Below are 15,670 nucleotides of genomic sequence, written 5' to 3' on the forward strand. Positions count from 1 at the left end.
GTTCTGTGAAAAATGCTGTTGGAATTTCGATAGGGATTGCATTAAATCTGTAGATTACTTTGGGTAGTGGACATTTTAACAATATTCTTCCAACCCATGGACATGGTATATATTTCCACTTGTGGCATTTTCAGTTTCTTTCATCGGTGTCATAGTTTTCAGAGTACAGGTCTTTCTCTGCCTTGGTTAAATTTATTGCTAGGTATTTTATTCTTTTTGATGCAAGTGTAAATAAGATTGTTCTGCCACTTTGTTATTAATGTCTAGAAACACAACAAATTTCTGTATATTAATTTTGTATCCTGCAACTTTTCTGAATTTATATATTAGTTCTAATGGGTTTTTGGTGGAGTCTTTGGGGTTTTCTATATATAATATGTCATCTGCAGGTAGTGACAGTTTTACTTCTTCCTTACCAATTTGGATGCCTTTTATTTCTTTTTCTTGCTGTGGCTAGGACTTCCAGTATTATGTTGAATAAAAGTGGTGAGAGTGGGCATTCTTGTCTTGTTTTTGACCTTAGAGGAAAATCTTCCAGCTTTTCACCATTGAGTATGATGTTAGCTGTAGGCTTGTCATATATAGCCTTTATTATGTTGAGGTACTTTTCCTCTATACCTATTGTGTTGAGAGTTTTTATCATGAAGGGGTGTTGAATTTTGTCAGATGCTTTTTTTGCATCTACTTGAGATACCTATATGGGTTTTGTCCTTTGTTTTGTTAATGTGGTGTATCACATTGATTTGTAGATATTGAACCATGTTGCATCTCTGGAATAAATCCCATTTGATGGTGGTGAATGATCCTTTTAATGTATTGTTGAATTTGGTTTGGTAATATTTTGTTGAGGATTTTTGTATCTATGTTCATCAGGAATATGGACCTATAATTTTCTTTTTTTGTAGTGTCTTTGGTTTTGGTGCCAGGGTGATGCTGGCCCCATAGAATGAATTTGGTAGCATTTCTTTCTCTTCCACTTTTTTTGGAAATAGTTTGAAAAGGATAGGTATTTACTCTTTAAATATTTGGTAGAATTCACCTGTGAAGCCATCTGGTCCTAGACTTTTGTTTGTTTCAATTTTAAAACTAGTAATCTGTTCAAATTTTCTGTTTCTTCCTGATTCCGTCTGGGAAGATTGCATGTTTATCATTAAGTAATGCCTTTATTTGGCTGTTGTTACAGTGTTTGTTTTAAAGTCTGTTTTGTCTCATGTAGATATTACTCCCCCAGCTTTTTTTTTTCTTTTCCATTTGCATGGAGTATCTTTCCATCCCTTCACTTTCAGGCTTTATGTGTTTTTAGGTCTGAAATGAGTCTCTTGTAGGCAGCATATAGACAGATTTTATTTTTTATTTATTCAGTCCTCTTTGTGTTTTGGTTGGAGCGTTTAGTCCTTTTATACTTAATTATTGATAGGCATGTAGTTAACACCATTTTGTTGTTTTTTAAAATTTTTTATTGTTATGTTAATCACCATACATTACATCATTAGTTTTGAATGTAGTGTTCCATGATTCATTGTTTGTGCATAACACCCAGTGCTCCATGCAAAACGTGCCCTCTTTAATACCCATCACCAGGCTAACCCATCCCTCCACCCCCCTCCCCTCTAGAACCCTCAGTTTGTTTTTCAGAGTCCATCGTCTCTCATGGTTGGTCTCCCCCTCCGATTACCCCCCCTTCATTCTTCCCCTCCTGCTATCTTCTTCTTTTTTTTTCTTAATATATATTGCATTATTTGTTTCAGAGGTACAGATCTGTGATTCAACAGTCTTGCTCAATTCACAGCACTTGCCATAGCACATACCCTCCCCAATGTCTATCACCCAGCCACCCCATCCCTCCCACCCCCCCACCGCTCCAGCAACCCTCAGTTTGTTTCCTGAGATTAAAAATTCCTCATATCAGTGAGGTCATATGATACATGTCTTTCTCTGATTGACTTATTTCACTCAGCATAACACCCTCCAGTTCCATCCACGTCATTGCAAATGGCAAGATCTCATTCCTTTTGATGGCTGCATAATATTCCATTGTGTATATATACCACTTCTTCTTTATCCATTCATCTGTCAATGGACATCTTGGCTTTTTCCACAGTTTGGCTTTTGTGGACATTGCTGCTATAAACATTGGGGTGCAGGTACCCCTTCGGATCCCTACATTTGTATCTTTGTGGTAAACACCCAGTAGTGCAATTGCTGGATTGTATGGTAGCTCTGTTTTCAACTGTTTGAGGAACCTCCATACTGTTTTCCAGAGTGGTTGCACCAACTTGCATTCCCACCAAGAGTGTAGGTGGGTTCCCCTTTCTCCGCATTCCTGCCAACATCTGTCGTTTCCTGACTTGTTAATTTTAGCCATTCTCACTGGTGTGAGGTGGTATCTCTTTGAGCATTTGATTTGGATTTCCCTGATGCTGAGCGATGTTGAGTACTTTTTCATGTGTCTGTTGGCCATTTGGTCTTCTTTGGACAAATGTCTGTTCATGTCTTCTGCCCATTTCTTGATTGGATTATTTGTTCTTTGGGTGTTGAGTTTGATAAGTTCTTTATAGATTTTGGATACTAGCCCTTTATCTGATATGTCATTTGCAAATATTTTCTCCCATTCTGTCGGTTGTCTTTGGTTTTGTGGACTGTTTCTTTTGTTGTGCAAAAGCTTTTTATCTTGATGAAATCCCAGTAGTTCATTTTTGCCCTTGCTTCCCTTGCCTTTGGCCTTTGGGGTGTTTCTAGGAAGAAGTTGCTGTGGCTGAGGTCGAAGAGGTTGCTGCCTGTGTTCTCCTTCAGGATTTTGATGGACTCCTGTCTCACGTTTAGGTCTTTCAACCATTTGGAGTCTATTTTTGTGTGTGGTGTAAGGAAATGGTCCAGTTTCATTCTTCTGCATGTGGCTGTCCAATTTTCCCAACACCATTTGTTGAAGAGATTGTCTTTATTCCATTGGACATGCTTTCCTGCTTTGTCAAAGATGAGTTGACCATAGAGTTGAGGGTCCATTTCTGGGCTCTCGATTCTGTTCCATTGATCTATGTGTCTGTTTTTGTGCCAGTACCATACTGTCTTGATGATGACAGCTTTGTAATAGAGCTGGAAGTCCGGAATTGTGATGCCGTCAGCTTTGCTTTTCTTTTTCAACATTCCTCTGGCTATCTGGGGTCTCTTCTGGTTCCATACAAATTTTAGGATTATTTGTTCCATGTCTTTGAAAAAAGTGGATGGCATTTTGATGGGGATTGCATTGAATGTGTAGATTGCTCCAGGTAGCATTGACATCTTCACAATGTTTGTTCTTCCAATCCATGAGCATGGAACGTTTTTCCATTTCTTTGTGTCTTCCTCAATTTCTTTCATGAGTATTTTATAGTTTTCTGAGTACAGATCCTTTGCCTCTTTGGTTAGATTTATTCCTAGGTATCTTATGGTTTTGGGTGCAATTGTAAATGGGATCGACTCCTTCATTTCTCTCTTCTGTCTTGTTGTTGGTGTATAGGAATGCCACTGATTTCTGTGCATTGATTTTATATCCTGCCACTTTACTGAATTCCTGTAGGAGTTCTAGCAGTTTTGGGGTGGAGTCTTTTGGGTTTTCCACATACAGTATCATATCATCTGCAAAGAGTGAGAGTTTGAGTTCCTCTTTGCCGATTTGGATGCCTTTGATTTCTTTTTGTTGTCTGATTGCTGTGGCTAGGATTTCTTTTTTTTTTTTATTATTATGATGTTCAATTAGTCACCGTATAGTACATCAGTAGTTTTTTTTTTTTAAAGATTTTATATATTTGAGAGAGAATGAGAGAGAGAGAGCACGAGAGGGAAGAGGGTCAGAGGGAGAAGCAGACTCCCTGCTGAGTGGGAGCCTGATGCGGGACTCGATCCCGGGACTCCAGGATCATGACCTGAGCCGAAGGCAGTCACTTAACCAACTGAGCTACCCAGGCGCCCTGCTGTGCCTAGGACTTCTAATACTACGTTGAATAGCAGTGGTGATAGTGGACATCCCTGCCACGTTCCTGACCTTAGGGGGAAAGCTCTCAGTTTTTCCCCATTGAGAATGATATTCGCTGTAGGTTTTCCATAGATGGCTTTTATGATATTGAGGTATGTACCCTCTATCCCTATACTCTGAAGAGTTTTCATCAAGAAAGGATGCTGTACTTTGTCACATGCTTTTTCTGCATGTATTGAGAGGATCATATGATTCTTGTTCTTTCTTTTGTTAATATATTGTATCACGTTGATTGATTTGCGGATGTTTTAACCAACCTTGCAGCCCAGGGATAAATCCCACTTGGTCATGGTGAATAATCCTTTTAATGTACTGTTGGATCCTCTTGGCTAGTATTTTGGTGAGAATTTTTGCATCCATGTTCATCAAGGATATTGGTCTGTAATTCTCTTTTTTGATGGGGTCTTTGTCTGGTTTTGGAATCAAGGTAATAGTGGCCTCATAAAACGAGTTTAGAAGTTTTCCTTCTATTTCTATTTTTTGGAACAGTTTCAGGAGAATAGGTATTAATTCTTCTTTAAATGTTTGGTAGAATTCCCCTGGGAAGCCATCTGGCCCTGGGCTTCTGTATGTTGGGAGATTTTTGATGACTGCTTCAATTTCCTTTGTGGTTATAGGTCTGTTCAGGTTTTCTATTTCTTGCTGGTTCAATTTTGGTAGTTGATACATCTCTAGGAATGCATCCATTTCTTCCAGGTTATCTAATTTGCTGGCATAGAGTTGCTCATAATATGTTCTTAGAATTGTTTGTATTTCTTTGGTGTTGGTTGTGATCTCTCCTCTTTCATTCATGATTTTGTTGATTTGGGTCATTTCTCTTTTCTTTTTGATCAGTCTGGCCAGGGGTTTATCAATCTTGTTAATTCTTTCAAAGAACCAGCTCCTAGTTTCGTTGATCTGTTCTGTTCTTTTGGTTTCTATTTCATTGATTTCTGCTCTGATCTTTATGATTTCTCTTCTCCTGCTGGGTTTAGGCTTTATTTGCTGTTTTTTCTCTAGCTCCTTTCGGTGTAGGGTTAGGTCGTGTATTTGAGACCTTTCTTGTTTCTTCAGAAAGGCTTGTATTGCTATATACTTTTCTCTCAGGACTGCCTTTCCTGTATCCCAAAGATTTTGAACAGTTGTGTTTTCATTTTCATTGGTTTCCATGAATTTTTTTAATTCTTCTTTAATTTCCTGGTTGACCCATTCATTCTTTAGTAGGATGCTCTTTAGTCTCCATGTATTTGAGTTCTTTCTGACTTTCCTCTTGTGATTGAGTTCTAGTTTCAAAGCATTGTGGTCTGAAAATATGCAGGGAATAATCCCAGTCTTTTGGTACCGGTTGAGACCTGATTTGTGACCTAGGATGTGATCTATTCTGGAGAATGTTCCATGGGCACTAGAGAAGAATGTGTATTCCGTTGCTTTGGGATGGAATGTTCTGAATATGTCTGTGAAGTCCATTTGGTCCAGTGTGTCGTTTAAAGTCTTTATTTCCTTGTTGATCTTTTGCTTAGATGATCTGTCCATTTCAGTCAGGGGTGTGTTAAAGTCCCCCACTATATATATTCGCCTTATATAATTTGCTGCTCCCATGTTTGGGGCATAGATATTTACAATTGTTAGATCTTCTTGTTGGATAGACCCTTTAAGTAGGATATAGTGTCCTTCCTCATCTCTTATTACAGTCTTTGTTTTAAAATCTAATTTGTCTGATATAAGGATTGTCACCCCAGCTTTCTTTTGGTGTCCATTAGCATGGTAAATGGTTTTCCACCCCCTCACTTTCAATCTGGGGGTGTCTTTGGGTCTAAAATGAGTCTCTTGCAGACAGCATATGGATGGGTCTTGTTTTTTAATCCAATCTGATAGCCTGTGTCTTTTGATTGGGGCATTGAGCCCATTTACATTCAGAGTAACTATTGAAAGATATGAATTTAGTGCCATTGTATTGCCTGTAAGGTGACTGTTACTGTATATTGTCTGTGTTCCTTTCTGGTCTATGCTACTTTTAGGCTCTCTCTTTGCTTAGAGGACCCCTTTCAATATTTCTTAGAGGGCTGGTTTCGTGTTTGCAAATTCCTTTAGTTTTTGTTTGTCCTGGAAGCTTTTTATCTTTCCTTCAATTTTCAATGACAGCCTAGCTGGATATAGTATTCTTGGCTGCATATTTTTCTCATTTAGTGCTCTGAAGATATCATGCCAGTCCTTTCTGGCCTGCCAGGTCTCTGTGGATAGGTCTGTTGCCAGTCTAATGTTTCTACCATTATAGGTTACGTATCTCTTCTCCCGAGCTGCTTTCAAGATTTTCTCTTTGTCTCTGAGACTCATAAGTTTTACTATTAGATGTCGGGGTGTTGACCTATTTTTATTGATTTTGAGAGGGGTTCTCTGTGCCTCCTGGATTTTGATGCCTGTTTCCTTCCCCACATTAGGGAAGTTCTCTGCTATAATTTGCTCCAATATACCTTCTGCCCCTCTCTCTCTTTCTTCTTCTTCTGGGATCCTAATTATTCTAATGTTGTTTCGTCTTTTCACTTATCTCTCAAATTCTGCCCTCGTGATCCAGTAGTTGTTTATCTCTCTTTTTCTCAGCTTCTTTATTTTCCATCATTTGGTCTTTTATATCGCTGATTCTGTCTTCTGCCTCATTTATCCTAGCAGTTAGTGCCCCCATTTTTTATTGCACTTCATTAATATCCTTTTTGATTTCGATTTGGTTAGATTTTAGTTCTTTTATTTCTCCAGGAAGGGTTTCTCTAATAACTTCCATGCTTTTTTCAAGCCCAGCTAGTATCTTTAAGATTATGATTCTGAACTCTAGGTCCGACATCATACTAATGTCCGTATTGAGTAGGTCCCTGGCAGACGGTACTACCTCTTGTTCTTTTTGCTGAGGAGATTTTTTTCATCTTGTCATTTTGTCCAGAGGAGAATAGATGAATGAGAGAACAAAATGCTAACAGGTTAACAAAGTCCCCAGCAAATATACTCTAAACAAATCAGAAAAGACCTGAAACCAGGGGAAGAGAAAGGGAAAGAAAAAAAGAAAAAAAAAAGAAAAGATAAAACAAACCAAAACAGAACAAAACAAAACAAAAAAAAACAGAATATGATCAAATATGATCAGGTTGGTGCATAGATCAGTGCCACACACTAGATTTTGGGTGTATTTTGGTCTGTTAGAAGAAAGTGCCTCTTTTGGTTGTTTTTGTAGTTCTTTTCCTTTCTTCTCTTGCTCTCTTCTCTTGTGAAATGATGACTTTCTTTAATGTTATGCTTGGATTCCTTTCCCTTTATTTGTATCTATTATAGGTTTTGGGTTTGTGGCTACCATGAGGTTCATATATAACACCTTATATATATAGCAGTCTTTTTTTTTTTTTTTTAAAGATTTGTTTATTTTTTTGAGAGAGAAAGGGTAATGGGCAGAAGGAGAGGGAAAGAGAGAAGCTCTCAAGGAGACTCCCCACTGAGCGTGGAGCCTGACCCAGGGCTCAGTCTCATGACCCTGAGCTGAAACCAAGAGTTGGATGCTCAAACAACTAAGCCACCAAGGCACCCTTATAGCAGTCTATTTTAAATTGGTGGTTGCTTAAGTTCAGACACATTCCAAAAGCACTACATTTTTACCCCCTCCCAGCATTTTATGAATTAAAAGTCATATTTTCATCCTTTTATTTTGTGTATCCCTGGACTCATTATAGATGTAGTTGATTTTACTATTTTTGTCTTTTGGCCTTCATACTTGCTTTATAAAGTGATTGATCTACTACTTTTATTATATGTTTGCTTTTACCATTGAAATTTTTTCTTTCATAATTTTCTTCTAGTATGGCTCTAGGAAAACATTATCTTCATGACCCTGGAGTTGGTAAAGATTCTTAAACAGAATACATAAAGGATTAACAATAAAAGGAGAAAATGATAAATTGGACTACATTAAAATTAAGAAATTCTGTTCACTAAAATACACAGTTAAGAATGAATATCAGGCCACAGAGTGGGAAAAAGATACTTGCAATTGGAAAAAAAATTTGCAGTTTTCATTAGGTATATCTGACAAAGAACTCTACCAGAATATATTAAAAAGTCTTAAACAGCAATAGAAGACAGATAACCCAGTAGAAAAAATGGACAAAACACTTAAATGGTCAATTCACAGAATAAGATCTTCAAAAAGCATACACACATATTAAAGGATTCTCCATCTCATTAGTCATCTGCAGTATACAGATTAGACCTACTATGTTATACAACTCTGCCCTACAGAATGGCTTGAATTAAAAGATTGATGATATCAAATGTTGATGAGGATGTGTTGCATTTTTAACTCATTTTCCACAATTGTTAGGAATATAAATTGCTTAAACCACTCTGATTAATACTTTTTTTTTTCCTCACTAAAGTTTTTTTTTTCCTTACTTGTCTTTGTATCACACATGACCTTACAGTTCCACTCTTAGGCATATATCCCACAGAAATGCTAACAAGTGTTCTCCAAACACATGTGTAAGAGTGTTCATAGAGCAGTATTCATACAGGCAAACATGGAAACAATCCAAATGTTTAAAAAGAGCAAACTGGATAACTAAATAGTGGTATATTTGTGCAATGGAATACCATACAGCAGTGAGAATAAATGAACTATTGTAGTGCACAGCCACATGGATGAACCTCTGGAACATAATGTTCGGTAGAAAAAGCCAATCACAAAGGAGTACACATTGTGATTCCGGTTATATAAAGTTTAAAAACAGGCAAAACTGCTTTATTGTGTTAGAAGTCAGGAGAGTTGTTACTCTTGGGGAAAGATAGGGAAATAATGGGATCTTCTGTGTAGCTGGTTAAGGAAGTTCTATTATACTGATTGTTATAAGCATTTAATAAAATCATGACTGGGTAAATTTTATCAAATGCTTTTATTTGATGAAAGCTGTTGACATGATGTGGTTTTCCTCTTTTTCTTTTAATTTGAATTCTGAATGTTAAACCGCCTTGTGCTCTTGTACTGTATTTCTTGATCTGGGTATTGGTTACAGAGGTGTATTAACTTTGTGAAAATTTCTGTATACTAGTTTGTTATACTGTAATAAAGTTTATTTAAAATTTTTAATTAAAAAAATGAAAATGATACTTGGAGAGTTAGCCAAAAATGTACCTGTTCAGTTTGTGAGACAAGAAGAGATAAAGAAAAATTTACATTTCTATGGAAGATTATCCTTCTCAGTCATGCTTGATTTAGAATGTACTTTGTAGAATAATATTTTATGTGATAGTTCAGTAATTAACACATGCCCCTGTGAAGTCAGCTACAAATACAGTGAGGCTTTTTAGGTTGCAGCAAAAACAATGGCATAATAATTAAATGGAACTTATTAATTGTAAGAATTGACTTCTCAACTTTACTTCTTCTTTCCTACTTGTGGTTTTTCACACAGTGGGTAAAAATCATTACAGGATAATGATCTCTGACAGAAGAGAAACTAATGGGGTAAACCCATAGTTTTCCAAGCCACAGTGCAGATAGATGGAGCCTAAACAGCCCAGGAGTCTCACAGGATTGAGTTTGGGGTTCAGAGATGACAAGCTAAAATTTTGAGGGCAAAATACTGGAAAGGAAAGGACTGTAGAAATGGAGAGCTCCAGGGACTTGGAAAGTGCCCTTACAAGTCTTTGGCTATCATTCTGTGCATACGTGTGAAATAACTACTCAACACTAGGAAAAGAGCCACTGGAAGGAGTAGGAAAAGTCCTCAGAGATCACAGGGAGTAAGGTAGCCACACTAGCCAGAGTGGAAAGACCTCCTAAAAGAAAGGCATTGGGTAGTCTTAAGAAGGACATTGCTGTAGACTAAAAGCTATAGTAGGCCTTCCTTTTCTGTGGTTTTACTTTTCTGTGGTTTCAGTTACCCATTGTCAACTGTGGTCCAAAAGCAGATGGTTCTCTTTCTGATGTATCATCAGAAGGTCAGTAGTAGCCTAATGCTACATCACAATGCCTATGTCATTCACCTCATCACATAGACATTTTTTTTTATCATCTTACATCATCACAAGAAGTGAGAGTATAGCATAAAATATTTTGAGAGAGACTACATTCATATAACTTGTCCTATTTTATTATTAGTTTATGTTGTTAATTTCTTAATCTGCCTAATTTATAGATTAAACTTTATGAGAGGTATGTATATATAGGAAAAAACATAGAGGTCTCGGTACTATCTGTAATTTCAGGCTTCCACTGTGGGTCTTGGAAAGTATCTCCCACAGATGAGGGAGGACTGTTGTACTCTGGTCCCACATAACAAAGTTTAATTAGTAAGCCTTGAAATTATCAAACTTTCCTAGGCATTGAACTACTCCCAGAACAAAGCTCAAAAACACTTAAAGGAATTCAAAAAATCCATACCATATATTCCAGCAATCTCACTCCTGGGTATTTATCCAAAGTAATTGAAATCAGGATCTTGAAGAGAGATTTGCATTTATGTGTTCATTGAAGCCCAAGAGGTGGAAGCAACCCAAGTGTCCGTCAATGGATGATAAGGAAAATGGTGGTATGTATGTACAATAGAATATTATTTGGTCTTTAAAAGGAGGAATTCTGTCATGCAGCAACATAGATGAGCCTTAAGGATATTATGCTAAGTGAAATAATCCAGTCCTAGAAAGACAAATATTGCATGGTTCTACCTCTATGAGGTATCTAAAGTAGTCAAACTCATAGAAGCAGAAAGTAGAATAGTGGTTGCTAGGGGCTGGAGCTAGGGGGAAATGGGGAGTTGCTGTTTAATGGGTATAAAGTTTCAGTTACGTAAATTGAAAAGTTCTAGAAATCTGTACAACGATGTGCTTACATTGTACTGTACACTTAAAAAATTGTGGATAAAATAAATTGCACAAATTCATTTGTCAATTCAGATTCACTATAAATACCATTTCTGCCTTAAAATCCATATAGTGAAGATTAAGCCTGAAAGATAAATATATCCATAACAAATTTGAAAAAATTCAGTACCCAACAATGTAAAATTCTTAATGTCTTGCATTCTATAAAAAACTACCAGACATGCAAAGAAGCAGAAAATATGACCCATAACCATGACAAAAATCAACCAATAAGAGAGAAAGATAACCCATATGATCAAATTAACTGACAAGGACATTAAAGCAGCGATTATAACTATACTCATGTTCAGTAGAGTAGAGGAAAACGAACATGCCAATGCAAGATGTAGGAGTTATTTTTAAAAAGGGTGACCCAAATAGAACTTCCAGAGACGAAAAATAAAATTTCTGAAATGGAAAATACAGCAGATGAGATTAACAGATTAGACATTGCAGGAGAAAAAGATTAGTTAAAACCTGAAGACATAAGGGCGCCTGGGTGGCTTAGTCGTTAAGTGTCTGCCTTCGGCTCAGGTCGTGATCCCAGGGTCTTGGGATCGATCCCCACATCAGGCTCCCTGCTCAGCAGGAAGCCTGCTTCTCTCTCTCCCACTCCCCCTGCTTGTGTTCCCTCTCTCACTGTCTCTCTCTCTCTCTCTTAAATAAATAAATAAAAATCTTAAAAAAAAAAACAACTGAAGACATAGCAATAGCAACTATCTAACATGAAATACCAACAGAAAAAAATAGTTGGAAAAAGATACATCAAGCAATTTAACACAAGTATAACAAGTTTCAGAAGGAGACAGGGAGACAGAAAAAAATATTTCAGGAAATAGGCAAATATTTACCAAGTTTGATGAAAACTGTAAATCCACAGATTATAGTTTACAAATTTCCAAGCTCTTAGAAGAGCAAGGTACAGTAATTAAGTTATTGAAACCGGTGACAAAAGTCTTGAAAGAAATCTTAAAAGCAGCCAGAGGAAAATATGCAGATGAACAAATATATAAAAATCACTACAGATTTATCAGAAACTGTGCATGTCAGAAATGACATCCTTAAAGTACTAGAAGAAGAAAAACAATCAAAAACTCAACCTGGAACTTTGTACCTGGTAAAAAGGATGTTCCAAAAATGAAGGCAAAATAAAAGATAAACAAAGCTGAGAGAATTTGTTACCAGCAGGCTTACACTATAAGAAATGTTAAGAGTGGTTCTTCAGGCAGAAAGAAAATGATATCAGATGAAAACTTGCATCTACAAAAAGAAATTTAGAATATAGGAAATGGTAAATATGTGTATGGATAGAAAAGTCTAGAAAAACAAGGAAATTGCTTAAAACAAGAATAACAATATATTGTGTTTATAAGTTAAAAAAAAGTATAGCTAAAAGTCGTAGAGCTAAAATGGAATCATAAAAAATACTCACCAGAAGATGGCAGGAAAAAGAGAAAAAGAGAACAAAAGAAAGATAAGACAAATAGAGAAATAGCAAGACAGAGATTTAATTTAAATCCAGCCATATCAGTGATCACATTGAATGTAAATGGTCTGTATGCTCCAGTTAAAAGAGATTGTCTGATTAGGTGTTTTTAAAGTAAGGCTTAATTACATACGGTCCACAAGGAACCCACTTTGAATACAAAGATGCAAATTAAAAGTAAGCAGATGAGAAAAGATATACTGTGTAGACAGTAATCACAAGAAAGCTGGAGTTCCTATATTAATATTGAATAATATAGATTTCAGAACGAGGAAATAAGAACATTATTTCATAATGTAAAAGGGGTCAGTTCTTCAAGAGGCTGGCTGTAACAGTCCTAGATCTGTAGGCATCCAGTAATAGAACTTTAAAATAGATGAAGGAAAAGCAGTACAACTAAAAGTAGACAAATGCACAATTAAGTTGCAAATTTCAACATTCAGTAATATGTTTGAGCTATAGTCTGCCATGAGAGGAATGATTTATCACTGTTTCTTAGTTTTAATGTTTTCTTTTATTTGACATTTGCTTTCTCATTAGCCAAAAGATTATGCCTACCAAACCTGATTATCAAAGTACTATTAAGGTGTAGATTCTATGTAAGTATCCCCAACCAAGGATCAGTAAAAACAATTATTTTACTGGGACTTACTGATTACTAGATGTATTAGTTTTCTTTGCTGTTATAACAAACTAACTACCATGTAGTGGCTTAAAAAAACACAAATTTATTATCTTACAGTTCTGGAAGTTGGAAGTCCAAAGTGGATTTCACTGGGCTAAAATCAAGGTATTGGCAGAACTGTGTTCCTCTTGAGGCTCTAGGAAGTATCTATTACTTGCATTACTCGCATTTCTAGTTTCTAGAGGCTGTCTGCGTTTTGTGGCTCATGGCTCCCTTCTAAAGTAAAAAGGCCTGTATTTCAGATGGAGTACTTGATATAGATAATTCAGAGACAGTGAAAGTAAATTTTTGAAAAAGAAAACAAATGGTCAAGATTTTAAATCCACTTGCAGTTTTGACAAAAATCAGTTTTTCTCCTGGTGCTCTGTTTGGATGTGGATAAGTGGATGGTGAGACAGATTTTATTATACTTTAGATTTTTGAGGACAAAATAACTAAATTTTACCAAATTTTTCCAAGCAGACAGGGATTTTGTTTTTGCTACCTAGCATTTTCCAATCATTCCTAAAAAATCATGTTTTAGATGACTTGGTGGAATATTCATTGCGCCCTTGAAACACACAGCAAGTGCCCCCATTTCATTTTTGTTATTACTTATTGTTCTTTAGCTCTTGAAAGACCTTTTCAATATCTTTATATATTCCTATGAGTTTTTCCCATTTAGGATATATATGTGTTTCTGCTTTTCATATAAACCTTTGGATGGAATAAAATAGGCTGTTGTCTGAGTGATCATAGTTCCTTTTATTTGCATAAAAAACATAATTCTAATTATTTAAGCTAGAGAGCAACTTCCTGTATGTATCTACAGTGTTGGTATGTCAAACCACTAGTATCAATCTGGTAGGAGAGTAGAATATGGTTGAACAGTCATTAATGCTTTTCTAATAGTCACTGATCCAGGTGTAATATTATGTTCTAAATAATCAGTGATATTTCTAGGCAGTAGCACCTTTGATGAGATACATAATATTGTGTTATATTACAAAATGTTTTTCCAGGTAAAGATTTTGATTTGTCACTTGGTACAGTGGGATTGGTGTGACTCCATGAAGCGTGTGTGTGTGTGTGTGTGTGTGGGTGTGTAAAAACTTGTGCCCATTTCCCTTCCTTCCTCTTAGGTTTATTTGCTGTGAAAGTAGAAATTGCTGAGTTGTACTTTTATCTTATTATGCCAGTTGTCTTAAATAATTCAAATACTTTTTTTTTTTTTTAATGGTTGCCTTTTAAATGTGTTTCATTCTTGCAGAGCTTGGGGATCCTTCATACATGCCAAACTGGCTACTCCTTCCAGGGAACAAAAAGTGTTTAGTATAACTAAATAGAATTTGAGGTGGTTATATTCACAGGAATTTATTCAAATGTATTTCAGGAATAATTAGACTATCATATAGAAAGAAAACAAACCCAGTATTGTCTTAGGCACTTTAGGCGGGAAAAAAATCCATTCACACATGGTTTCTCCCTTCAAGGAGTTTATTTTTTTATATAAATGCCTCAGCAAGAATGTATAAGAAATTCATCCTTGGAGGGGCGCCTGGGTGGCTCAGTCAGTTAAGCGTCTGCCTTCGGCTCAGGTCATGATCCCGGGGTCCTGGGATCAAGCCCTGCATCGGGCTCCCTGCTCAGCGAGGAGTCTGCTTCTTCCTCTCCCTCTGCTCCTCCCCCCATTTGTGCTTGCTTTCTCACTTGCTCTTTCTCAAATAAATAAATAAAATCTTAAAAAAAAATTCATCCTTGGAGAATTAGAAGCTTTAGTTTAAAATCATAAACTAATTGAGAGTGTTTCTGTTTTAGTGGAGGATATGCTGTTTGGAGAGGAGCAGCAGACAGGAATGAGACAATATCCAAGTGAGAAATAATTCTCTAATATAAAGAAATAACTTATTTGACATTATTAAAGATTGTAGGTGTGCCTGAGTGGCTCAGTCAGTTGAATGTCTGACTTGGCTTGGGCTTAGGTCATGATCTCAGAGTCCTGGGATCAAGCCGTGCGCCCAGCTCTGCACTTAGTGGACAGTCTGCATCTCTCCCTCTGCCCCTCCTCCTGCTCCCATGCTCTCTCTCACATAAATAAATAAATCTTTAAAAAAAAAAAGATTGTAGAATATCCATATTTGGGCATTTTAGGGTAATTTCTCATTTTCCTGGAAAGACTGCTGGAAGGTATACTGGCTTAGAATTTTATGACTCCTCTGTAGGAGTTCCTTACAGAAAAGTATGTTCAAGTAGGCCGTATTTAACTTTAAGGAGCTCTGTCACTTCTAAGACTATGTGAAAGACATGTAAAAGACTCCATATGACTCCCAAAAGTCTTGAAGCCACCAAATTCCTATAACCTCCTTAGCCACTTCTTGTGACTAAAGTGGAAAATAAGAATAAAAGTTTCATTGACTTTGTTTTTAGTTTATTTAAATAAAGTCCCCTTGTTTCATTCCTGCATTCAGACTGTGAATTGATACCAAGAAACTGCTAGAAGAATTTAATTTTCAGTCAAGAAATAGACGTCAATAACATACTTGAACACCTTTCCCATTTCCTACTCCAGCAGTGAATAGTAAGGGGGTGAAAATCATTGGAGTCATGTCTTCAAATTCAGTGTATAATATTACGC

General features: G+C 36.5%; 1 protein-coding gene across 3 annotated transcripts in view; it reads left to right on the forward strand.

Annotated features, from left to right (window-relative positions):
* Nucleotides 1-15,670, forward strand: part of GLCE (glucuronic acid epimerase) — a 115,235-nt gene that overhangs the window by 64,333 nt on the left and 35,232 nt on the right. Inside the window, exon 1 of one of the 3 annotated variants that reach the window (XM_028100383.2) lies at nucleotides 10,483-10,554. The exons of the other annotated variants lie outside the window; for them this stretch is intronic. The gene's annotated coding sequence lies outside the window, so the exon portion shown is untranslated. Of the gene's footprint in view, nucleotides 1-10,482; nucleotides 10,555-15,670 lie in introns of those variants that run through there. 3 annotated transcript variants of the gene reach the window in all.

Source organism: Eumetopias jubatus, unplaced genomic scaffold (genome assembly GCF_037043125.1).
Source record: "Eumetopias jubatus isolate StellerSeaLion01/CBP00866 unplaced genomic scaffold, mEumJub1_p1.0 scaffold_7, whole genome shotgun sequence".
Taxonomy (NCBI): domain Eukaryota; kingdom Metazoa; phylum Chordata; class Mammalia; order Carnivora; family Otariidae; genus Eumetopias; species Eumetopias jubatus.